General features: G+C 44.1%; 1 pseudogene across 1 annotated transcript; it reads right to left on the reverse strand.

The window, feature by feature from the left end:
- Nucleotides 1–13,682: 13,682 nt before the first annotated feature.
- LOC311621067 (small ribosomal subunit protein eS7-like) lies at nt 13,683–25,537 on the reverse strand (annotated as a pseudogene). Its single transcript has 3 exons — nt 25,464–25,537; nt 25,221–25,368; nt 13,683–14,273 (listed from the first exon to the last, which is right to left on the reverse strand). The product of its transcript is annotated as a small ribosomal subunit protein eS7-like (transcript).
- Nucleotides 25,538–25,964: the final 427 nt, after the last annotated feature.

The following is a 25,964-nucleotide window of genomic DNA, read 5'->3' on the forward strand; positions in this document are numbered from 1 at the left end:
TCTTTTTCTGATCATTCTGGCAAGTTCTGGGGAATGCTCTGATTGGTCTAGCTTGGGTTATATGCTTATCACTGAACCAAACAAATGACCAGAGAAATGGAAAACCCTTATTGGATATCCCCGGGGCTATCTAGAATTCATAGTCAGCTGTGTGCACACCACATGAGCAGCACAGAGATTCTACTGTAGTTCAGGTAGGTTTCTGAGATGAGATAAGGAGCAGATCAAGAATATTCCACTTCACCACCCAAAGGAGAAAAAGGTAATAATCATTGCTGATATTTCAGGGTCACTAGCTAATCACTTGAGTTCTTTCATTAAATTTTTATGTGGATATCCACATGATTTAATTGAAAATGACATAGCCAAAAGAACTCAAGAGAAAAGTCTCCTTAAGTAAATATAAGAAACATTATTTAGCTCCCTGAAGGAAACTGTATGCTAACATTAGTAGTCATTCAGTCATTGAAGAAAAATCAGCTCAAGAACTTGGCCTGGGTGTTAGTCTCATGGGGCTTCAGAAACTATATTCCACAGCGGGGAGGCTTAAATGACAGGGCATTTATCGTTTCACACTTCTGGAGGCCAGAAGTCTGGGGGCCTGGCTCCTTCTGAGACTGTGGGAATCCATTTCGTGCCTCTCCCTAAGCATCCGGTGGCTTGCTGGCAATCTCTGGCATTCCTTGGCTTGTGGCAGAATCACTTTGATCTCTGCCATTACCTTCACCTGGCATTCTCCTTGTGCGTGTGACTCCGTGTCCAAATTTTTGTAAGGACACCTCCCTAATAGCCTCCTTTTTACTCGACTGCCTCTGGAAAGACTCTGTTTCCCAGAAAGATCCCATTGTGAAGTCCTGGGGCTCAGGACTTCAACATGGCCCTTTGGAGGGACACAATTCAACCCACAGCAGCCTGGTTTCACTTGAGAAATTTTAAAGTTAACTGCCACGCGTCCAAAATGGAAAGCATCCCCATTTCTTCCATATGTGCTAGAATGTTTACGAATTTAAGTTACCATACTTTTCTTTACAGACCTAGAGATGTCACTAACAAGTCTGATTTTAAAATTGGGTGACCAGAGCTGATATGTGAGGTTTGTGGCTAAAGACATGCCTGGGGCATAGGGAAGGCCCTCTGCTTTGCATCTATAGATGCTTATGGCGTACAAAGGGTTAAGTGAATTTAAAATCGAGTTGCTGTCACAAAAGGGAAGCTTTCCTTCTTTTTACGACTGAGTAATATTCCCTGGGGTAAATGTATCACAGCTTTGCTATCCCTCATCTACTGATGGACACTTGGGTGGCTTCCAAATCTTGGCTATTGTAAATAACTCTGTAAATTGTAAATAACATAGGGGTGTATATATTTTTTCAAGATTTTTAAAGTTACAGTTTCCTGTAGTCAGCAAAATCGTGATTTTCTTCATAAATGGGAAATGAAAGGCATGATCTGTCACTAGCTCGCTGATGTGATTGGATCCCTGCCTAGCGCACACTCTTGGAAATGGAGGTTGAAGTCCCATCTATTAACTGTTACATTTTTGGACCTGTGTATGGTTTTTTGTTCATTAAACTGTGAAATCCCCTGGTTGGAGGTTGCATCTCTGAATTGTTGATTAGCTCTCATTTTAACTGGAACTTTTTAGAAAAATCCAGAGTTCTAATCCATAGAGGCCGAAACTATTTATCTGTAATGTTCAGCCTTTCTTTTCCCACTCATGTGGGGGTATGCTCACATTTACCTTATCAAGAGAGTGAGTTTTAAACTGCAAAGTATTTATTAAAAAATCATCTCTGTCCCAATCAAAGGAGCAAAGGCTTTCCAGGAAATAAAAATAAACTAACCTGAAGCATTTACAGATAACCAAAGGATATGGAATACTAGATTGTTAGAACTCAAATTCAAAATGTTTTTTTTAATTGCATTTTTATTGCTCAAAGAGCAACAGAGGGAAAAGGCAAGCCATATTCAATTTTATTGTTAATTTTCTCAGGTGTGATAACAGTGTTGTGGTTATGTAAGAGTTTGCCCTTACTTTAAGGACATGCATGCTGTATCTTAGGGATGAATGTCAGCATATTATCAACTTACTTTCAAGTGATTCAGCAAACACACACACACATATATTCTTGATCTTAGTACTTAGATCTTGTACTATTTGTTACACTTTTCTGTATATGTGAAAATTTTATAAAAAGTTGTAGAGAAAAAGGGATGGTGAAGATGGAGAAAGTTTTCTTCCACTGGTAAGTTTGTCCCTTACCACTTGTCCTGTGCCTACCACATTGAAGGTTCAACTCTCTGCTCCCCAATCCACCACCCCAAAAGAATATAGACTCAAAGCCTTTTACAATATTGTTGGTGAGTATAAACATATACATTTACAAATTATTTTTCACTTAATGGAATGTTTTGAGGGTTAAATGAGCTATTTGAGTGAAGTGCTTAGAACTATGCTTGGCACAAAGGATCCTATATAATAAAGAGGGAATATGCTAATTGACCATCTCACCCTCACAAGATGGCGGCGCCCAGTCCCCACAGCCCTGCCAACAATGAATTTTCATGCGACCATTACCTTTTAAAAAAATCCTTACCCAAGGATAGGATTATTTCTATTATATTATCTGTTCTCAGGGATGAGGCCTAAGCCAGTAGCTAGACATCTCCCGCCGCCCCCCCCCCCCCCCCCCCCCCCCGCCCCCAAGGGTCCCAGACTGTGAGAGGGCACAGGCTGGGCTGAGAGATCCCCTATGTGCATGAATTTTCATACACTGGGCCTCTAGTTTTGTTATAACAGTCCAAATGGATGAACAAAAATTGGTTTATATTACTTGTACCACTAAAATGAACTAATCACAGCGGCTCATAAATCTGCGGTGGAAAAACAAATGGAATGTCTGCCAGCCCCAGGACAGTCTGAGGAAAAGTGACTAAACTGTGTGTTATAATCAGAGACAGAATACTAGGCCCTTCTGGTTTCTGCCCCACATCTTCTCCTTACCCTGTGGAGCCATTGCCCCACCATTCTCTGAGGCTGCCTTTGGGGTCAAGTTTATAGAATAACTCCATGTGTAGGCCAATTGGCACCTTCGATCTTTCTGACCAGAGGGATTGGCTTCCTGATAATCATGGGACATGAATTCCGCCCTTTTAGCTGAGGAGATTCAATCAGCAGGCTTTTATTATTGGGGTAGCATACTTCCTTTTCCTGTTGGCATCCATGCGAAAAGATAATGGGGCTGGAATTGTGGTAGACATCTCAAGAGCACATGGATCTAGAGCAGTGGTTGGCAAACTCATTAGTCAACAGTACAACGATTGAAATTTCTTTTGAGAGCCAAATTTTTAAAAATTAAACTCCTTCTAATGTCACTTCTTCAAAATAAACTTGCCCAGGCCGTGGTATTTTGTGGAAGAACCACATTCAAGGGGCCAAAGAGCCACATGTGGCTTGTGCACTGCAGTTTGCCGACCACGGGTTTAGAGCAAGGACTGAACACCAAGGAAAGAGAACTGAGAAATCCAGAGACAGAAGCTCCAGCCCAATGAAATCATTTGACCCTGAATCAAGCCATACCTGAAGCAGGTCCTTCTGGGTACTTCGGTTTTGTGAGCGAATAAATTCCTTTTCCTTTTCTTATTGGTTTTAGGTAGGGACTTTGTCACCTGCAGAAGCAAGAATCATAAGTAATACAGTTATGGGAAGTTGGGTTTGAGGAAAGGTGGCAGGTAATCCATAAGATGGCAAGGCTGAGTTGCAGAGACAGGCTGTAAATTTCCAGTAAGCACACGTTCTCCATTCTTTGAAATCATAAAACACTTTGCTTCTACAATTGATATGGCATGTATCACATATTGCCTTGAATTGCAATTACAGTTTTTGTGTGGCGGATACAAATTTCACAACCATAAAACTCCGGTGTGCAGAAATGTAACTTACTTTATTGTTTTATAATTGAGCTTAATTTAGCTCACAAGCCCTCATTTCTGCTAATGGCGGATAACTTAATCTTGCTGATTGCAGGCAATTCTGTCAGTCCTGGTTTAAAACACGGTTTCTTTTGAGGGAAATACTGAGTTAATTCAGGAATCCTAATCCCTCCACCCCCAACCTTTCCCTTGGGGGCAATCTATGTTCTCCCAAGTGTGGCCAGGAGGCAACGTGTCTAGGAGCCAACCTCTGCCCCCCTGCTCCCCCGGACTTCTGATCGATTCATTGGCACTGTGTGCTCATTACTGCAGGCCCTAGCCACACCCAGCTCTTAGTTCAGCCCCTAGAAACTCAGCCACAACCTCCATCTAGGTCCCAGCCTGGGCTGCCCACACAGTCCCTGACCCCAACAGCACAGTTGTTTCCCCACAGGTGCACCAGCTGTCAAGGCTCTGCTCCCCTTGGCATCCCACTGCAACATGTGGGGACCCTGGAGTCCACATCCTGCGGCAATGAGGGACACCAGAGGATGGGACTTCTCAGCATCCAGTGGCCCTAAACCAACTGTGCTCCCATTTCTGTGCTACAAGAACCACCCATGTGGATCCAGGGCATTCAGGGAGCCCGACCCCCCCCCCCCCCAACATGCCTCCCTCTTACTGCTCCCCCACCTCCCAGACTCTCAGACAATCTGATTTGCTCTGGGGGCTGCAAACCTCATGGGAAGGGGGCGTTTGATCTCAAGAGCAGGTTCAGAGCCTCACCCCTTTTGCCTCCTGTCTGTGAGCTCCATAGTTATCCCCCTCCCCGCCCAACAGCCTGCCCAAGAAGGGCTCTTGGTCCTCGTGTGTGCTGTGGGCCAAGTACTTTGCTCTAGATGCCCCCAGGCTGGCCCCAGGTATTACTTAAAATAATGAGCAAAATCTTACTTAAAATAATGATCTGTTCTGTCTCACCTGTGTGGCTCTTCAACACAAAATTGTGGCTCCCAGTTCCTGGAAGTTCACCCAGAGCTCCTTGGAGAGTCTGGTGACTGGTTCTGGCTCCTCTTTGGGGCCAGATCCTCCCTGAGGCCTCACTGTGTGCTTTCAGTGGAGGAAGTGCTGCAGGGCACAACACAAAACTACAGAGCAGAATTCCTGGGAGGGAAATGCGCAGTGGGGAGTGGGCAGTGATTTCCGGCTGTTCTTCCAGCCATTGGAAGCACCTGGTCTGGCGCAAGACATTATTTATCTTGCTCCCCCTGTGGGCATGCGATGGTCATGGGCTGCTGCCTTTGCTGGCCTTTTGACCAGGGCCAAATTCCACCCACTGTACTGAGAAGCACAGTCTGAAAAGGAACTTTCTGGGCTGTGCGAATGTTCTTTTTCTTTAGGCCAAGCGGATCCCTGGGCAGTCACTGTTCTGCTAGCCTCTGAGAGCTGGCCTTAGTATTTTCTATCAGCAGCTTCCTGCTGAAGGAACTGGCACGAAGCTCCCTGGAGAGGTGGCTTGGGGTGGAGTGACCCCTGTGGCACTCTGTCGTCCTCGTGTCTTGGGTTAAATTGTGATACCCGTCCCCTTTCCCCCCAAAGCTCTGTGCACACCCTAGCCCCTAGTACCTGTGAAGGTGGCCTTGTTAGGAACAGAGTCCTTGCAGATGAAAGTAATTAAGAATCAAATGAGATGATCCCGCAGTAGCGTGGCCCTGAAGCTCATGTTCCACAGACATACAAAGCGAAGGCCACGTGACCATGGTGCCTGAGACCAGGTGAAGCATCTACAATCCAGGGAGGGCTAAGGATTGCTGGGGGCCACCGGGAAGTAGGAGGAGGCAGGAAGGATTCTTCCCTGGAGCCTCCCTCAAAACAGGGCCCTGCAGACACCTTGACTGTGGACTTCTGGCCTCCAAAGCTGTGAGACAGTAAATTTCTGTCATTTCAACCAATCAGTTGCGCCACTTTAGAGCAGCCCTGGGAGAGGAATACACCCGGAAACCTCACTCCTGCCCCATGTGTCTCTCCTCAGTGGTAGGGTCAGATATCCTGCGGGCCAGGACATTGCAAGGATCCATCGGAGGCTAAAGAGAGGATGTTCCTAGCCTGGTTCCTGGGCTGCTCTGAGTCCCTTTCCTGCACTGGTCCCAGGCTGCTGGGGCCCATATGTCCTCCCCTCTCTGAGAATTCTGCCTGCATCCTCCTGCTGAGTGCTTTCCACTTTATCTGTGTAAGACAGCCACCACCAGGAGCAGCTTCCAATACAAAAGCCATGATAGCTCCACCAACACACACACACACACACACACCACACACACACACACAGGCACACACACTGTTTGTTCTATTTGAGGTTTCACTCCACTGTGCAGCAATCTATTTTTCTATGACAGCCCTAGCCTCCTGATTTGCAGTTCCTGACTCTTTGGTGTTTACTCTTTCCAGCCTTGCTCCCCACCCAGCAAAGCCCAGCGTTTCATTTCGCTCTGCCTTTTCTGTGTCATTTACACAGAAGAATTTTGAACCTTCTGTGCTTTTGTTGGTCTAGTCACCTCTGATCACGCTCACAGACACGCCGGCCCAGAGACACCACCTCTCTGCAGCCTTCATTATGCTGCGCCGGTTGCCAGCAGGCGGCAGGTGTTCATCCTCCTCCCTTTCATAACAGATCAGGGATATACCAAGTGCCAATCCGTCCCCGCGGGTGGCTTTCTCTTATCCGAGTGACAAAGAAGGGGCTGTAAGCTCAGAGCTGAGTTCATCACATTCCTATTTCCAGCACATTCACGTCATCATTCTGCCTGAGGTGGGGCTTTCTCCACCTACCCTCTCTCCATCTCCTCCCGGGTTCCTCCTCTCTCAATAAGTCTATCTGCAGGAGGTGCTAACCGCACTCCACCTGGACCCCTTTCCAGGTGGTGCCCCTGACAGCTGGAGCTGGCGGGTGCTGACAGCTCCCGCTGCCCCAGCTCTGGATGGTGACAGTCATTCACTGCAGGGAGTTCCTGGCTGAGACTTGCACACTGAGTGGGGGGTGGGGAGTGGGGGGTAGGGAGTCCCAGCCAATGATTGGCAGATAAAGGGTACAAAAGGTCAGTCCTTTGTCTCAAGGTGGGAGTAATGTAGGATGTGTCTTATGTCCCAGAGCCCTTTGGGGATCTTTCTAGACTTTCCCCAAGTCCACGCCCTAGGCGAACTTCTTCCCCTGCCTATTCCACTTCCTTACCCCCTTTCTCGTGAAAGCCCTCTCTCAGAGCATCACATACATCGAATCTTGTCTCCGTATCACATAGAATGTATAGTGTTGGTGTGTGTGTGTGTGTGTGTGTGTGTGTGTGTGTGTTTAGGCAACTTGAAGAGTTACTCTATGAGCTCACAGCCTTTCCCTCCCTTCCTATGCAGCCCTGTCTACCAAAGTCTATCCCTCCTGCTCTCCATTCATCCATCCGTCTGCTTTAAATAAGTTCTTTAAAGAACTGATTTTTTTCTGCCATGAGTGTGCTTAGTAGTGTGTGCCACCACACGTTACTGGCCACCTCCCCAGTGAGAAACTCTTTGATTGCCTCTTCTTATGCATGGCCACAGGCCAGACCTTCATGGATATCCTTGTACGAGGCCGAGGCCTCCAGTGATGATTTCTCTGGTGGACAGCCGGGAGTGGATCCTGAGCCCCAGGTGAGCCCAGGCTTAGCTTCATGGGGTCCTACACACCGGAGCTGCATAAACCCAGCAGCAACGCGCCTGTCTCCACACATCCTCTCCAAAATCAGGGAAGGTCTTCCCTTCCATGTGTTGCCATTCTGATGTCGGTTTCCCGTCATTGTATTGTTTTCTTCTCCATTGCTAATGACTCAGCATCTCAAATTATTTTTGTTGGTTATTAGTGTTTCTTTTTTTAAACCAACTATGATCTTAAGAAAAAAAGAACTTTTTTTATTCAAGACATTAATGCCTTGTTGCTTTATACAGTGAAACTATCTTTTTTGAGTGGGCCATCTGTCTCTTTTCTTTGTTTATGGAATCGTTTACTAAGTAGAAATACTTAAGAGCAACTGCCTTATGCTCTCATTGTTGCTCAGAGATATTGATGACATAGTTCATTAATATTTCACTTGCCCTTTATTGCACTCCTCCAACCAAGACTCAGGCACGAGTCCATAGGGACATGGGGTAAGGGACATTAGAGTTACAGAGACCATTTTCACATAATCATGTTCACTTTTCTTTCTTTCCTTTTTTCATAGTAAAATAAATTTTATTTTAATTTTTTCTCATTTTTTTATTAAGGTATTATATGTATACATATCTTACCATTGCCCCCAACATGCTCACTTTTCATACTGAGCCATTAATCCAACTCGTATTCCTGCCTCTCTCTTCACAAGCTTGAGTTCTTTTCTTAAAGCTTTATAATCCCTCATGCACAAGGACACCTGGTGGGTCTTTCCCCTGAACTTGAGAGGTGCCTTGATTTGCTTGAACCTCACAAAAAACACATGTTAGCATGCCCAGCTGGTCCCCACACTACAATGTAAACAACACAAGTTTAATTCCTCGGCAGACCCTCCTGAGAGGAACTTTTCATTTTTGTGTGTCTCTATGGGTCCCCAGTCATACACTGCTGCTCTTAGAGTTATCAAACAATGTTACAGCCAATGCCCAGGTGGATACAATGCTGAACAGCATGATCTACATTCCAAGGGCTGGGAAGGAAGGATTATTATGATGATTATTATGATTATTTTCTGGGTTCCTTTGGGGATTCCTGGTGGGATCTCAAAAGATGATTTTGTGCACTGGTAGATGAAGCACTGAGGAAGGAGAATTCAAGGATGACCATGGTTTTCCACATGGACAATTGCAAGAAGCCCACAGGTGCTCAGTATTTGGACTTCTTTTTTCTTTGAGCAGGTAGTTCTTCCAAGATTTAAAAAAATTCCCCAAATGTCCCTGAAATCTGTACTCCTGAGTTACTAGTTTATAAAGAAAGCCTCTAGAAGTAGGGATCATGGAGAGGACCATCATACAGTTAATCTTGACTGAAATGGCCAATGAAATGCGACAACTCCAATCCTTGACATGACAGTGAGGCTTTCTTCTGCTCTTCAGTACTATTTCTCTGTCACGTAAATTGGTGACTCTGGTTCCACATTTCCAATGTCCAACTAACTCATGTCTCAGCACCTCGTCTCTCCAGTTTGCTGCCCCATGTCCACCAGGGAGCCAGGAAGAACATCCCAACATGATTCTGGAGGCACTGATGAGCACTTATGACCACCACAGAGACCTTAAAAGAGTAGGGACTGGGGTGAGGCAAGTGAGGCTAAGTCATTAAAGTTTGAATATTTTACTCACCATGAGTTCTTTTTTTCCTTTTTTTTTTTTAAAAAATATTTTATTGATTTTTTACAGAGAGGAAGGGAGAGAGATAGAGAGCTAGAAACGTCGATGAGAGAGAAACATCAACCAGCTGCCTCTTGCACACCCTTCACCGGGGATGTGCCCACAACCAATGTACATGCCCTTGACCGGAATTGAACCCGGGACCTTTCAGTCCGCAGGCCGACGCTCTACCACCGAGCCAAACCGGTTTCGGCCATGAGTTCTTTTTTAATATTCATTTTTATTTTTAAAAAGACTGCTGTAGGACATTATTTATCTCGGTTACTGAGGGTTTTTTGCTCTTCAATAAATTTCATAGCAAGTCCCTTCTTTGCTACAAATAGAGGGAGGATAAAAAATATCACAGCTTTGATTGAAATTTTGCTTCATGTGAGAGCCTTAGAGAAATGCAGTATTTTGAGATAGGTAAGGGTATGCCTAATGCCTACATAAATATTGACAGAAAATAATATACTGAGAAACACACTGTGAGAAGATAGAGAAGACACAAAGAAGGTCAGTTTGAGATAGAGATTTCTGAGGGGCAAGCTGTCCAGGTGACTTTCTGGGTCAGCCCTGAATAGAAGACATTGTATGTTCAGTTTCCCCAGTGGCCTTCCAGGTACATTAAAAAGACAATTAAAACCCATATCCCAGACCTACACAGCTTTCAGTGATTGGGTTAAAGTTAATCAGTGGGAATTGAATGAAACCGCTTGTTCAAGTAAAACTGACCGAAATCTTGATGAGCAACAATGGAAACTGGCCACCAGTCTTTACTTCCTTTCCTGAGGGGCACTGTTGTGTAAGAGTACCCTCATCCCTCCATTTTATAGATGCTTTAGAAAGATGTAATTGGTAATTAATGCCAAATTTACAATGTGGATATAATGGTTTATAAGTCTATGGTTTGTATTTTGTTGTATAGCGTGATTCTTAAGTATTTTCTCAACAATAAACAGTTCATTCCAACAGAATTAAGTTCTTTTTTAATGAATCTATTTGTTGTTCTTATATAATTCTGTTATTGAAATTCTTCAGTATTGATCCATGAAAAACTTAAGTAATATGTTCCAACAATGTAAACAAAACAAAAAAAGAAAAGAAGCTTATTATTATATGTTGTGAACAAATACATATATTACTACTAGAATCCCATGGCAACTCATAAATGCCAAATAAATTGATTTTGGTAAAGATCTAGTATACTTTCCATTTATCAAACTGCAGATAGCAATTTAATTTATTTTGATAATTGGTATGATTTTTCTTTTAACTAATATTTTCCAAAATTTATACCTATGTGGATTTCATGTGAGCATGAATTTAAGAAATTGACCCAGATTCTCTCTCAGCAGTAGAATTGATCTTTTTTTGCCCTGTGTCTTGAAACACGCATTGGTGAACTTGCCTGATATAATTGAAAAGAAATTCTTCATAGACCAGGATTACTCGCTAAATGTGTTTCTCTCTGAACATCAGTGGATTATACACCTAAATGCGGGGTGAAAGTGAGAGAATTTTCTTGACCATGATATTACTTTAATCTTCCCTGTTTCATATTCTTTAGAAAACCCCAACATCCCTAGAGGATTCACACAATGGACAATATCACTACACAATTAGCTATAACAATAAGGAAAACCCAGGTCTGGAGAAACTTTCTTTATAAGATTCCTGATACATAATGTGTTATTCTCTGAACAATGTTCTTTGTTATTTGAAATCAAGTTTTCTTAGAGACTTGTTCATATGGTTCCCTCTGTGTCTTCAGAAGAATGAGCTGGCAAATAAACTTTACTATAGCTGTCAGCCACTTGGCACATTAATAAACCCCAGCTGGTGGGCTAGCTTTTCCCCACTGCCTTCCTGAGGATAATTAGGGTCTTGGAGAAATGCATTACTGTCTGTTCCCTGGGCCCAGCTGGTGTGGCTCAATGGTTGACCATCAACTTATGAATGGTTTGATTCTGGGTCAGGGCAAATGCCTGAAATGTGGACTCAATTCCTAGTAGAAAGTATACAGGAGACAGCCGATCAATGCTTCTCTCTCATCACTGATATTTCTCTTTCTTTCTCTTTCTCTCTTCCTCTCTGAAATTAAAGAAAAAAAAAATCTGTTCCCTGGGATCAAACTTATTAATAAGGAGCCCTGTTGGCTCTTGGGGAAAGAGTTCTCTACTTGTAATGACAAATGCTACTCTAGAAGGATATAACGGGCAAAGGAGGAGAATGAAAGAAGAGGTTCCCCAGTTGGGTTATGAGAGAGTGTGTCACTAGCACCTGGATAGGGTTTTGAAGGATGAGTAGGAGTTCCGCAGGAGGGAGGACCTTCACCCAGCTCAGTGATGCCATTGTCAGCAATCTTATACTTCACAGCTATGGCCTCTCAGTGACCTTCAGACAACTGCCCCCTGGTGCCTGCCTTCCTGTCCATAAACAAAGATTTGTCTTCCTGGATGTGTAAGCTGCCCTCACCTCCCACAAGGATGGCCCCTCATACAAAAACCAGTTGGCTTTGTGAAAGGTGGGGCCGACCTTGAGGTACAATGTGCACTCCAGGGCCCCTCTTGGGGTCAGGTTGAGTCTGAGACTTCACCTGAAATTGTGCCTTTGCTTGCCAGCTGCTTCTCCCTGATCGGCCCCTCCAACAACATGCCCACCTCAGTAACTCATTGAGCCTGAATCCTGATGTCCAGGAGGACCTACCTCAGAATATACCAGAATAAGAATTCTGGGAGGGGCCACAGCAGCTGTGTGCCTCCGAAATAGTATGTACAATGTCAAATGAATTCATACTGCATGTGAAAATATTTTGTGAAGTCTTTTGCTATGCTAACAATTATATCATGTTTTCAGTTTATAATTGTCTTTCCAAACAGGCCTTAAATCTATATCTATATCTATATCTATATCTATATCTATATCTATATCTATATCTATATCTATATCTATATCTATCTCTATCTCTATCTCTATCTCTATCTCTATCTCTATCTCTATCTCTATCTCTATCTCTATCTCTATCTCTATCTCTATCTCTCTCTCTCTCTCTCTCTCTATATATATATATATATATATATATATATTATTGATTTTTTACAGAGAGGAAGGGAGAGAGAGTTGGAAACATCGATCAGCTGCCTCTTGCACACCCCCCACTGGGGATGTGCCCGCAACCAAGGTATGTGACCCTGACCCCCTGACCTGGAATCGAACCTGGGACCTTTCAGTCTGTAGGCCGAAGTTCTATCCACTGAGCCAAACCAGTTTCAACCCAAATAGGCCTTGAGAGAGCTTTCTCAGCATCACTCCTCCTCCCCTACTCTTCAGCGCCCTCCATATGGTTCCAGTGAGGGGGAGAGTGGGTGGTGCCAAAGGAAAGAGATGCTTAAATATCTCTGGGACAAAACATTCTTTTACTTTCTTTGATTCAAGGCTTTCACTTGGTCCACTGGAGGCTTTTCAGAGCTTGTATGTTACCACGCTGCTTTCTATAACAGAGTTCTTTTTTTATTTTTTATTTTATATATATATATATATATATATATATATATATATATATATATATATATATATTATTGATTTTGTACAGAGAGGAAGGGAGAGAGATAGAGAGTAGAAACATCGATGAGAGAGAGTCATCGATCAGCTGCCTCTTGCACACCCACTACTGGGGATATGCCCGCAACCAAGGTACATGCCCTTGACCGGAACCGAATCCGGGTCCCTTCAGTCCCCAAGCCGATGCTCTATCCATTGAGCCAAACCGGTCTCGACGAGTTCTTTGTTTTATGAACTCACCTCCTAACCCCCCGCCCCCTTAAAAAAAACACCCAAATTTCTTCAAAGCAGCTTTTCCCATTCCGTGGATACAGAAAAAATGGTGGTAAGCCAGAAACTTCTCCTCTCTGATGGTTATTTACCTTTTGGCTCTGGCCCATGGAGATCAGAGGCCAGAATCAGATAGAGGCCGCTGGTCCTCCCGGAGTCGTTCCACACTTACCCGACACCCTGGCCGCTGTGCCAGGCGGCTGCAGGTCGGCCACTGCCTTGATTTAATGCCCTCCTTCGCTGTGGTCCATTTGCCCCCGCTCAATGAGCCATAAAAAACAGATCCTCCGGCTAGCTGACAGTCTCTGCCTCAGAGATGAAAGGTCAATGGGGAACCTCCAACAGATGATTCCCTTTTTATTCAGTGTATTACGAGGAATGATCATCAGAATTAGTGATCCATTTTAGGGGAAGGTGGGCAGAAGCTCGGGCCCTTTACACAATTTCCCTGGGTTTAAAATAACAATTACTCTAAACTCCATTTTTCCTCCGACTCCCTCTCCTCCCTCTTTCCCTCCCTTCCTATCTTATTTATTTATTTTATTGAGAATGATATTTTATGTAGTCAGTTCTCCGTACAGCCAAAACTCTGGAAATTCAAAATTAGCATCCTTGCCTGTGAGCTTCTTATAGGCCCCAGAAAAAGTTTTAACCGTGAGCTCCATGTTGTTCTGCTGCGCTTTGTCCAAATGCACCTTTAGGAGCCGGCTGTGTCCAGCTTCACGTGGGTTCCCTTGCCCACAGTTTCACCCCGTAAACTAAGTCCTCCCGGATGGCATGGGGCTCCTCGGATGCTTTTGCTTATTTTTTGTTCTGCTCTTTGCCAGCTGGCATCAGCAGAATTTTTCTCTGAGCCATAAAGACCAGGTGCTTCCCACTGAGTGTGTTCTCCAGCTCGCGCACCAGCCGGAGTTGAATTTCCCGGAAAGACTTGAGTTGAGGAGCTGGAACAAAGATCATCATAGCTTTCGACCACCCCCAATTCCCATTCCCTGGGCCGCTGTGATGTTCAGCCCCTGTAGCCGGGCCTTGAGTTCCTAGTTCATCTCCAGCTCCAGCAAAGCCTAGGAGATGCCAGACTCGGAGTCCTCTGGCTTCTTGCCATTGGGCTTCACAGTCTTGGCGCTGGAATTGAACTTGGCCTTCTCCTGGGGGAGCGCCGGTCTGAGGAGAGGCCTAACTCTCTGGAGAGCTCCTCAAATCTCGTGGCAGGAGGTCCCTCCCTTTCTATCTTGAATTTGACTACAGCTTTATAATTTGCTGGATGTTTAGCATGAATTCAGAAGTGAACTTGCAAAAGTTCTATAAACATTTTTAAAATTGATCGGCAGTACAAGCCTACAAACTCTTCCACGCAAGCCATTCTGGGCTCTGCTCACCTGCTGGAGGCAAGGCTGTTAAAGGCCCCCAGTTTCAGGAGAGAACAGGTGCTGGCCCTTCAACTGCAAACTGTCTGACTTCGGGCAAATGTAATCCCATGAATCTCAGTGTTCTCAGATGCAAAAAGGAGATAATTATGCCTCCTGTGCTGCAAAGGAAAGAGATATTGCTCTAGCATGTAACTAGCATATAGTCAGAGCTTAATAATCATCATGAGACAAATGCACGAACAAAGATGTTAGGGCTGGGGACAGGAAAGGAAAAGGAAATCTTTGGAGAAAGTGGGGCCTAAAGATGTAGAGATCAACTGAAAGACCTGTGTGTATGCATGTAAGCATAACCAATGGACACAAAAATCTGGGGGCCTGAGGACATGTATGGGAGAGGGGTGGGGGGCAATGGTAAGATATGTACACATATAATACCTTAATAAAAAAATAAAAGAAAAAAAAAAGTAGTCTTCTTGGGGGTTGACTGAAATGATTTCTTTGAGCCTATCATTGGGAAAGAACTGGGTGTGTGGATGTGGGTGTGTGGGTGGGAGGAGTGGGGGGACAGTCTACAGTAGATCAGAGGGTGGTGTTTATTTTGATAGCCTCTGCTGAGAAGGTGTCGAGGGTCAGCAGTTCAGGGGTGCTGGGGAAATCCCCCCACTGTATATGGCACATGTGTCAAACACAAGGCCCGCGGGCCAAATCCAGCCCGCCAGGCCTTGCAATGTGGCCCACACCGCGCTGTCATCACTGCACTCCGCTGTCAGTTTATGACATTGTCAGTTTATGACTGTTCAGTAAACCATTCGGCCCGCGATTTAGGCTGGATTTTAGATTTTGGCCCCTTCTCTGATTGAGTTCGACACCCCTAGATATGGGATTCCATGTCCCCCTCCCCCGCCCCGCCCCAAGCAATGCCCAGCTGAATTGGGTTAGAAGATGGGAGTCCACATTAACAACAACTCTTCATCTCAACCCAGCTTTATCCCCAATTCAGTTTCTCCTCCTCCTCTTCCTCTTCCTTCTTTGTATAGCACTCTACGTTAGGGAACTGTTTTAAAAATGCTTCTCCCTGTCAGAAATAGAGTCAACAAGTGCTGCTTGGAGCGTGTTAAGCAGACGGTCTTCCTGAGGCCAGGACGCAAGTGCTGTTGTTGTTTTAAGACCTCATCCCACCCTGCCTGCAGTCGGAGATTGGTAGCTGAAAACGCAGAGGGCCCTGTATGGGGATTTAGCTGGAGTCTAGATGTCTTGAGCTGGAGGCAAGAAAAGAAAGACCTAAGAAGGTGAAGGATGTGGGAGACGGAACTTTGTTTCGTCTGTGGAAGCTGCACTAAAATGACAACTCTCTCACAAATCTTGTCAACACACACATGTTCTGATCCTCATGGTAGATGTCAGAAGTGTGGGTGGAGTGAATTTCTTGACAAATTTCTCCCTCTTTAACCTACCTTACACGCGCCTCTCTGCTTCCCTTTTATAAAAATCAGAACCATTCCAGAGGGGATGCCCTAGAAATCCGCATGTCCTCATTCCTTTATGGACAAATTTGAAAAGACTGAAATACTGAAATATCCAATAGAGGGAAGAGAGAGAGAGGGAGAGAGAGAGGAGAGAGAGAGAGGGTGGAGGATAGGAGGAAGAGGAAGAGAACTTGAAAATTAAACACTAGGAAAATAGTAAAGATTCATTAGAAAGTTTGGTGTTTTTTTAAGCCTCTCCCTTTCCTAGATTCAACTTTTTAACAAGAGAGGTTAAAACATAGTACTTTAAAAAGAGAATCTACAAACTAAGTTTGTAGGATAATCCTAGCATGTCTATGCATTCATCCTCCCCGCAACATCAATACACCTGAGAAAATGTTTTGAATAAATGTACATAGGTATGGCATCTCTGGACAACTTTATGTTAGGGTGAAAGGTTACCTAAGGTTAGGATCACAAACTGGACAATGATTAGTACACCTCAGATTGACTTATACTATCAAATGGAGAGTAATTTTAGTAATTAATGCAACTGTTTAATTACCACATATTTGAAGACTTGTCATGTATTTATCATTAATTTGTAGTGAAAATGGTAATAAAACAATAAGATCTCAGTCTGAACACAGACGTGATTTTAGTTGATATTAAAAAATAACCTCATTAAGACCCACATTTGTTAATGACCTTATCCGTCACAGACATTGGCCAAAGTTTGAGCTTGAGTTAGCGTGTATGTATTGATTTATGAACCTGTGTTGGATTGTTTTCCAAGCAGAGTAATTGTATTCAGCTGCAGAATTCAATCTTTGAATTCTAAAACTTCGTACCCAGAGTCAGTAAATGTCAGCGGTGAAGGTAATGGGCCATAGAAATAAAATTCCCATCTTGGAGGGAAGGGTGGTATGATCTCGAAGTAGCCAGGCCTGTGAGTCTGTTTTACATCAGATGCTCTGATTCTCTGTGTGGTGAAGCTTTGCCAACATAGCTAAGTCTAGGGAGACTGAACTTATTCCTTTCCAGCACTTAAAAATCTTATGTATTAATTAGGGACCTGGTGCATGAAATTCGTGCACTGGGGGAGGGGGCCCCTCAGCCAAGTCTGCCCCCTCTCACATACTGGGAGTCCTCAGGGGATATCCCCTCTACCTGTGACCACACCCATTGGGAGCAGACCTAAGTCCCAGATTGGCCTCCCTTTGCAGGAGGTGATTGGGCTGATCAGTGGAAGGTGCCAGCCCCATAACCCTGCTGCTGCAGCCACTGCCAGTCACTGCAGCCACCAAGATATTTTCATCAACATGGACTCCAGTCCCTTCACCATGAAAAAACGACTATTTTCTTTAAGCATTTTCAAGATGTGTCTTTCATAGGCTATGACATTTCTTTCTTTATTTTTCTTTTTATCCTCACCTGAGGATATGTTTCCATTGATTATTTTCTACTTCTCTCTAATCCCAGGCTCAGCCCCTGCTCGAGCCTAAAGCCTCTGCCCCAGGCTTTAGGCTTGGGAAGGGGTTCTCTCCCCCCATATGGTCCCCTCCCCCCCCCCCCCCCCCCACACACACACACACCACTGAAGGAAAACCTCCACCTGAGTCTTTAGGCTTGCGAAGGGGGCACAGCTCCCCACCCCTCTGATGGCTGGCTGGGAATGACCTGGGTGCCAAGGAGGTTCTGGGGACCCAGGTATGTATGCAAATTAACTGCCATCTTTGTTGGGTTAATTTGCACACTCACTATGATTGGCTGTGGGTGTAGTGGAAGTATTGTCAATTTACATGTTTCTCTATTATTAGGTAAGACCTCCTGTGAATGTTTTAACAAATTACCACAGATGTGGTGACTTAAATGATGCAAATTTATTCTCTTATAGATGTTGCAACCAGAAGTCCAAATGGGCTTCAGCAGGTTGTGATAAAGTGTGGATGGAACCTCTCCAGGAATTCTCTGGGGGAGAATTTGTTTCTTTGCTTTTTTTTCAGTATCTGGTGGCCACCTCTATCCCCTCTACCTGTGACCTCTTGGCTCCTGTCTCCATCTTGAAAGCACATTGCTCCAGTCCTGGTGTCTGTCATTACCTTGCTTTCTCCTTCTCTGCCTTCCTCTGACAAGGACACTGTGATTACCCTTAGAACCCTCTCAGCTAGTTCTGGTAATACCTCATCTCAAGAACCTTAACTTCCATCTGCAAAATCACATTTTTTATAGAAGATGATATTTACAGGCCCAGGGTTATTATGTTGTTTATCACATCTTAGAACTCAAATTATTAAGTTTGACCAGGATTACTGCTATGTTCTTTTTTTTAATTAAAAATAGAGTTATAGAGAACATTGTATTTTATTTAATCAAAGTTTTTAATCTAAGAAAATAATATGCTTATGATAAAAAAAATTTTAACCAATACAAAAGGTGTGCCAGGGAAAGTGAGGGCCTTTCACTGCAGACTAGGTTGGCCTCAGTGGCCAGTTGGCCTTCTTACACCAGCCCCAGACTCTTCCCCAGAGCTAACCATAGTTTTTCAGGTGCCCTTCCAGAAAGTTTCACATATATAGCGTATATTTTTAACATAAATGGAAAACCCTATACATGTTGTTCTGTTCTTGAACTTTCCAGTTATTTTATCTTGGAACTCTTTTCTTGTCAGCACATCCAATTTTATCTTATTTCTTTTAACTGTTGTGTAGTATTCCATTGAATGGATATACCATAATTTGGCACCATTGTCAGTGTGCTGCTGTATTATTTTATGAAATCTTTGCCTGTTCCAAGGTCAGATATCCTGTTATGCGATCTTCTAGGTATGTAAGTGGAATCAGCTCTTGTGTATGATATCAGAGGGTAAGATTCATTTTTGAAAATATAACTATTCAACTGATCCTATACCACTTACTAAAAGGACCTTCTTTTCCTCGTGACTGTAATGTTACCTCTGTTACTGAAATGAACATCAATTGTGGGTCTATTTCTAGACCCCCTGTTCTATTTAACTAGATGTAATTTGATTTAGGAAAAAGATTGTGACCTTTCTCTCATCTGAGTGCCTTGCAGCAAATTTGCACCATGAGAATAATTCTGCTTTGATCAGGATATGCCTAAAGAGTTATTTTGAGTTCTTGTTCCCTTCTGTGCTTACGTTATTCTTAATTAGATTCTCTGATCCTTTTTCAAGATCTTTGGAGGAAATAAGCCAGTAACAGCTTTAGGGTAGATTGTCCTGTGAGAGGTTTTGCCTGAGAGAAATGAAGGGTGGGTCTCTGTCAGTAAGTGAGGAGGCTCTTCCAGTGGGTGTCGGACTGTTTCCACAGCATTCTTCCTCCTGTGGTGTCCCAGCATATGTCTCTCTGGTTCAAGATAACCTTGATGGTTCTCCAAGACAGTTTCAAAAACCTCATCTGCTCATTCTCATCTTGAGTTGTTCCGTGTGCCTCTCCCTCCAAGGCCTCTCCCCTGCTTTTGGTCTCTAGAAAGTGAATCCTCTGTCTGATATTTGTGAGAAAGCCTCTCCTAATCCTGTCAGCCTTATTGATCTCCTCTCTCACCAACGGCTGCTATTATCTTGAATCACCTGTTTTGGCCTTTGTATCATTACTAAATATTTCAAAGGCACTTGCTTTGTCTCTCAAGCTGAAAGCACAGCTCTGTAGGAGGTCAAGGCCTGCTCTTATTCAAAGCAGTTGATCCATAAATATTTCATCTTTGATGAAGGGAATGGTGGGCATGGAGGCAGTTTAGTGGAGGCAACTGGGAGTCACATGCTTTGGGTCATGGAGAAGAGAAGCAGAGGAAGGTCTGATGCCTTCAAGGGAGCCAAAGCCCTGTCCCCAGTTTGGATGCCTTGTGGTCTTTTGCCTCTAACATTTGGGTGTCAGATGACTGAGAAATGCCCTAACCACTTGCTTCATGTTTCCAGATGTTTGGATCAGAAAAGAGACCCCTTTCACATGGGATGGAGCAGGGCATGACCAGGGTGAGGAGAAGATAACTCAGGTCTGAGGCAGAACTTTTTCTTTTTTAGCTGGAAATGGAAGCAACGCTGGCATTCTCCTCCCTTTTGGAAACAAGCCTGCAACCAGGGAAGGTGTGGGAATATGGAAAACAGGCCAACACCACCATCTCCAGGCTTCACAAAGCTGCGTCTTCAGAAGAGACAAACCATCACACCTGCAGGACGAGATGTCCTTTTAAATAGATGCTAAACAGGCTTGGTGTCATGTGCCTTCAGCATAATGTGACAACTGCCTGTGCTGGCTCATCTACTCGGAAAAGCTGTTGAGTTGCAGGTTAAGTGAGACAAATATGGAAGGACATTCGGTTGTTTGGGGATTTTTGTCACTTGCTCTTGACAGATGTTCTTCCCTGAGGTTTCTGGCAGAATGGAAGGAATGACCTGAGACTTGAAAAGTTGAAAAAAAAATATTGCCACCCCAATATCTTCTTAGTGGCTTCTAACAAGTGTGCAGTATAAAAATATGTGCACCCTCCCGCCCCCTCCCCCCAAATCTAGTTTTTTGGGCGCAATTGGAATAATTTGTAGTCACTTGCCTGATGACAATGGTGGGTTTGCTGTTTGTAATGGGGACATTCCAAGGAAACCATTAATTGCCCTTTCTGGATACTCCTTAGGTACTGACTAAGGACACCTAGAAATGAATAAAAATAAAGTATATGGCATAGTGCAGTTCTGATAACAAAAACCTGATGACAACAGTTGAAACCTTAAATTCTCTCAGCATTCTCTGAGTAGAGACGAATTTCAGCCAGCCAGGAGCCCAGGCCATACAAGTCTTCTTGACCTTTCCAGGCCTTGTCAGAACCTTCCAGATTTCCCACCCAAGCTGAGTCCCATTAAACTGGCTCATAACCCGTTACTCCTGGCTGTTCAGGGGCCACTCCTCCTAGAGCGCCCCTGCATGCACATTATGTTTTTCCTCGGTTAATCTGTTTTTTGTTAATTAATTTGCAGCCCCAACCACTCAAGCATAAGTTGATGTAGGAAAAGGTTTCCTCCCAACAGAAGGAAATGCAAAATCCAGTGGAGCAGTATTACAGTGACAATATGGTTGTGCTGAGGGGTAAAAGCAATATGGAGTGATGGAGTAGCTGGTCATTCCTCCTTTCCTGCACAAACTCTCATCTCCCACTGCCCTTATCCTTTGCCACAGTGGAGCACTCATCAGTCTTTGAAACTTCTCCAACTCCACTTTTTCTCATATTGGTCCCTCTTCAAAAGCTCCAAACCTTTCTCTCTGCTAAGGATCTCCTTCTGATAACATTTAATGGCTTTATCTTGACAACTTCTCTATTGCTTTCTGCCAGACAGTATTAAGCACTCCTTTCTGTGTTCCCTTAGCAATGTAACCATCAATTGCCCATCTATGTCCCTATCCACAGCTGTCCACTCAGTTGGCTATCTCCCTGTTCTTTCATGTATCCATTGGGCCATCCATCTGCTTATGTTTTTGTTCACCCAACACTCCTTCCATCTACCCATGAAAGAAATATCTATCTAAACCTTATATGTGCCTAAGCTTGGATTTGACCTACACATGGATCAGATTGATTTCATTTGGTTCCGAGGCCACACAGAGTAGACGGCCAATTCCAGAAAACACTTTCAGAATTCCATGTCAGGTTTTGTTTTAATCGTCACTGGGGGATGTTTTTTTTTTTAAACATATTTTATTGATTTTTTTTTACAGAGAGGAAGGGAGAGAGATAGAGAGCTAGAAACATTGATGAGAGAGAAACATCGACCAGCTGCCTCTTGCACACCCCCACTGGGGATATGCCCGCAACCAATGTACATGCCCTTGACCGGAATCGAACCCGGGGCCCCTCAGTCCACAGACCGACACTCTACTGCTAAGCCAATCCGGTTTTGGCTGGAGGATGTTTTTTAATTGATTTTAGAGAAAGAGAAAGATCACTGTCTGAGAGAAACACCGATTTTTTGCCTCACATATAGGCCCAGACTGGGGATGGAACACACAACTTGGGTATGTACACTGACTGGGAATCAAACCTGGGACTCTAGTGTATGAAATAAAGCTCCAACCAATTGAGCCAGCTGGCCAGGGATCATGTCAGGTTTTATGTTAGCTTGGAAGAACCCATCCTCAGGACCCTCTCTGCTCACCTGCCCTCCCGACCAATGGGGTGCTGAGAGAGAAATGCTCAGTTTGAATTTTAGATTAAGAATCTGGAAATTCTAGGGCCTGTTTCTTCTGACCTGGAGACACCTACATTGGGGAGTCAAGGTCAGGGCCATCAATGGGATGCAGTTACTTCCGCTGATTTTACCTTTAGAATCATGGATATTTTACCACCAAACCGATATTCAATACCCTTTTTTTTTTTTTTTTTTTTTTTTTTGTCTCAAGAACAAATGGACTGTGGTAAGATGGAATGAGAACAAAAAGCCTTAGAAAGTGAAACCAGCACTTGGACACAGAAGCACAACAAACTCCCGGTGGCTTCTAACTCAGAGTTCTCCCGCAGGTGCACTCCTTCATGGAGATAAAAAGAGTGCGAAGAAGTCTTTGACGCTGCTGTAAAATTTTCTTTATTGGAAGGGGCTCGCACCCTAACTCAAATGGTGACACCTTAACCACCGTGCTCCCCATAAAGCATTCGCTGGCTCCTGCTAACACTTGTCAAACCAGGAAGGTCCTGGCTCAGAATAGAACCGGAGTTTTTTTCCTGCTGATCTCCAAACTCCGCGTGGCAATTGGATGCTCATGGCTGTTTTGAAGAAAAGGTTCTGCCTTCCTGGTAGTAATTTCAGCCTGTGTTAAAAGACGTAAACATTTTCACTAAAAGGCAGGTGTTTTTATTTGTTGAGGAATCAGGGCTCTTTTCTCTGACTCTGGCACCCACCACTCACAGCCGTAAATCAAGTGATGCACAGCTCATTTTCCCCTTCTCAGTGGAGGCTGACTCTCTGACTCTTCCATTCATTAGATGTGGAGTGAGAGAAATGCACACTTCATTTTCTTTGTGGCCACAACCTTATTTTCCCTCTTTGGGTCTGAAGAAAACCAATAAACCTTCTATCTTCAAATTTTCAGAGGAGTGCTTTCCATCTAGCTGATTCTCAAATGCTTTTAAATGGGGAAAAAAAGAACTGAAAACAGGCTGCCGTTCGGGTGATTTGCAAGCTCTCCGAAATTACTGTTTTTCTGCTTCGCAGACTCAGTGATTGACAGTGCCTGCCCCCAGATAGTCAAACAGCTGGCATTGGCCAGGATGACGCCGTTCAAAATTGCTCATCTTTTTTTTTTTTTTTTAAATGTCAGTTACCACTGAATGCAAACTAGAATTAATTTTTCACGGGCTATTGGTCTTGCATAGCTTCAGTGTACCTGCTGGGTTTATGGATTTGGTCAATAACATTCACTCTCTCTTTTTCTTTTCTTTTCTTTTCTTTTTCTTTTTCTTTTTCTTTTCTTTTTTTTTTTGCGTGCCATTTTTGGTCTCTTAGGAATTTTAGTTTTTCATGCTCTTAGCCCTTCCTCATAACTGGTTTAGTTTGATAAGAGCAGGTCGACTAGCCAACCAGAGGTGTGAGAAAACTCTGCAGATGGGATACAGTGATCATTGTCAGCAACTGAGCTCGAGGTTTCAGCACAATCCCCTCTGTCCCCTAGCTGTGTCCAGGGTGAGAAGCCATAGGCCGAAGGCCCTGTAGCCCATTGTACCTCCCTGTAGACCAAGGTTTCTCAACCTTGACACTATTAACTTTTGGTCTAAAATAATTCTTTGTTGTGAGATGAGGGGCTGTCTGGACTCATTGTAATACATTTAGCAGCACCCCTGGCTTTTATCCACTTCTTCCCCTTGATGGACAAGCAAAAATGCCTCCAGAAATTGGCAAATGTCCCCCGAGTGGTGAGGGCATTGTCCCCAGTTAAAAACCACAACTGTAGGTATTCTACCCTGTGCTCCTCTGTGGAAGTCTCCAGAGAAAGTTGGGATGAGTGGGAAAAGAGGAAAAGGAGGTGGGGGAGAAAATCAGAAATGAGATGAACTCTGGGGTGTGGTAGCCTGTGCTGAGAATCCAGACTAATGAACTCACTGGTCACTACCCTTGGCTATGCGTTGACATAACCTGGAGAGCTTTACAAAATACCCACTGTCTGAGCCCAGTCCCAAGATCCCAAATAAATTGGTTTGAGGAAAGCATCCTGTGTGATCCTGTGTGCATAGAACATAGCAGGTGCTCCGGCATTTCTCAGGCCGACTAGTAGAATATATTAGATCACTTACATAGAGTGTAAATCACTCCCTCTCCCAATACTGGGAATCTCATTTACTTTATGGCTCAAGCTAAAGAACTGCAAGAATCAGGAAACCAGAGACAATGAGGATGACAGGGAACCAGGGATGGCATTCATTATACAGAGTTCTAATAAGTATTCAGTAATACCAACAACAGCAGGAGTAACCACAAAACAGATGGGGCAAGCAGAAAGCACAGTAAAGTGGTACACCTAAAGTCTGTCACTTTAAAAAGAATATTAAATATAAATGGACTAAACACTCCAATGAAGAGACAGTGGCCCTTCTGATTTGTCCTGAAGTTCAAGGACCACAACTCCAGCAGACTGTGAGGTACTCAGCTCTTCATAGGCAAACCAAACACAGAGAATGCATTAGCTCACTCATCAGCAACCATCTTAGAAAACAAAAATCCCCTTGTCCCAATTAACAAGCCCGAGGACCTTCAGGAGTGGTTATGTTGGAGATCAGCCATGGTGTTCTGTGCAGCACAGAGGGATGCCTGACAGGCCTGAAGAGCTTCATTTGTTCTCAAGCCCTGGCAGTTCAGGGGCTCATCTGTGAGGTGTAGATGGTCACATCATGGGGACATCACCATCATTTCTGGATGTAATTCCGTGTGTGTTTGTATCCATCTGCCCCTTGTCTTGCAGTGGCTGTGAGCAGTATTTTAGCTATCTATTCATTTTAAATGGAAATAAGAGTTAAGAGAAACTCCTTTAGGAGTAAGTTGGGAAATTATCATTAACAATAAACAACTCACGGTTTTTCACTTTAATGTCTGCACTGAAAATATAATCAACAGTGAGGCAGTGAAGTATGATTTTATTGCTCCAGATAGCCTCTCCAGCTCCAAAACCTCTTTCCATCCAGCCTACTACTACACCAGAAAGGTCATTACTAAATACTAAGTACTGTCATTCACACAGCCTATTGAGTCACTGAAACACTGCACCTGACTCAGGGCAGCAAGGCCCGTGTGCTGGCAGGAATCCTGATTACTGATCTCCACAGCCGTGTGCTCATCGCCATAAACCTCAGAAGTGCTGAGGGCACCTAGTGTGCAGCTGTGCCAGCCTCGTCTCTCAGACTGCCCCTGGCACCTGCAAATAGCCCACAACCCCATGTCTTGATTCTATTTTGAAATCTGAGATTACCACGAAATGAAACAGAACAGAATGTGTATTTCTAGCGTCACCTCCTATCACAGAACGAGCAGTTGAGAAGTTTCCGAAGCTGTGGTCTCTCTGGCAAGGCAGAGGAGGCATTCATGCCCCGTGGAGCATTGTTTCTTTCTCCAGGAGGCTGCATCACACACCCGACACTCTCCCCTCCTCAGCTGATTCGCCACACTTCCCACACATTGTCTTTTATTTATTTATTTTAACCCAAAGAACACTCCGTTCCCTGTTCTCCTTGCACTCACATTGGAGGAACAACAGCAAGCTGTTGGACACAGGTGGCTATTAATAAATCCTGGCTAACAAGCACACAGCTCAACCCAGGGCTCCCCACAACCCCCAACCAGGAAGTAGAAGGGTTGGAAGAAATAATGCCGTGTTGGGGAGGTTGTGGGAGGGACATCTCCTCACATAAACGTTAAAAATAAAATTAGAATAGACATCTCATGATTCCTCAGCTAGGCAGAAGCAAAATAAGTTGCAATTATTATCCCTGAGTTCTCATGGCTTGTCTCCAA

The sequence above is a fragment of the Pipistrellus hanaki genome (assembly GCF_964339955.1).
Source record: "Pipistrellus hanaki genome assembly, chromosome: 4".
In the NCBI taxonomy this organism is placed as follows: domain Eukaryota; kingdom Metazoa; phylum Chordata; class Mammalia; order Chiroptera; family Vespertilionidae; genus Pipistrellus; species Pipistrellus hanaki.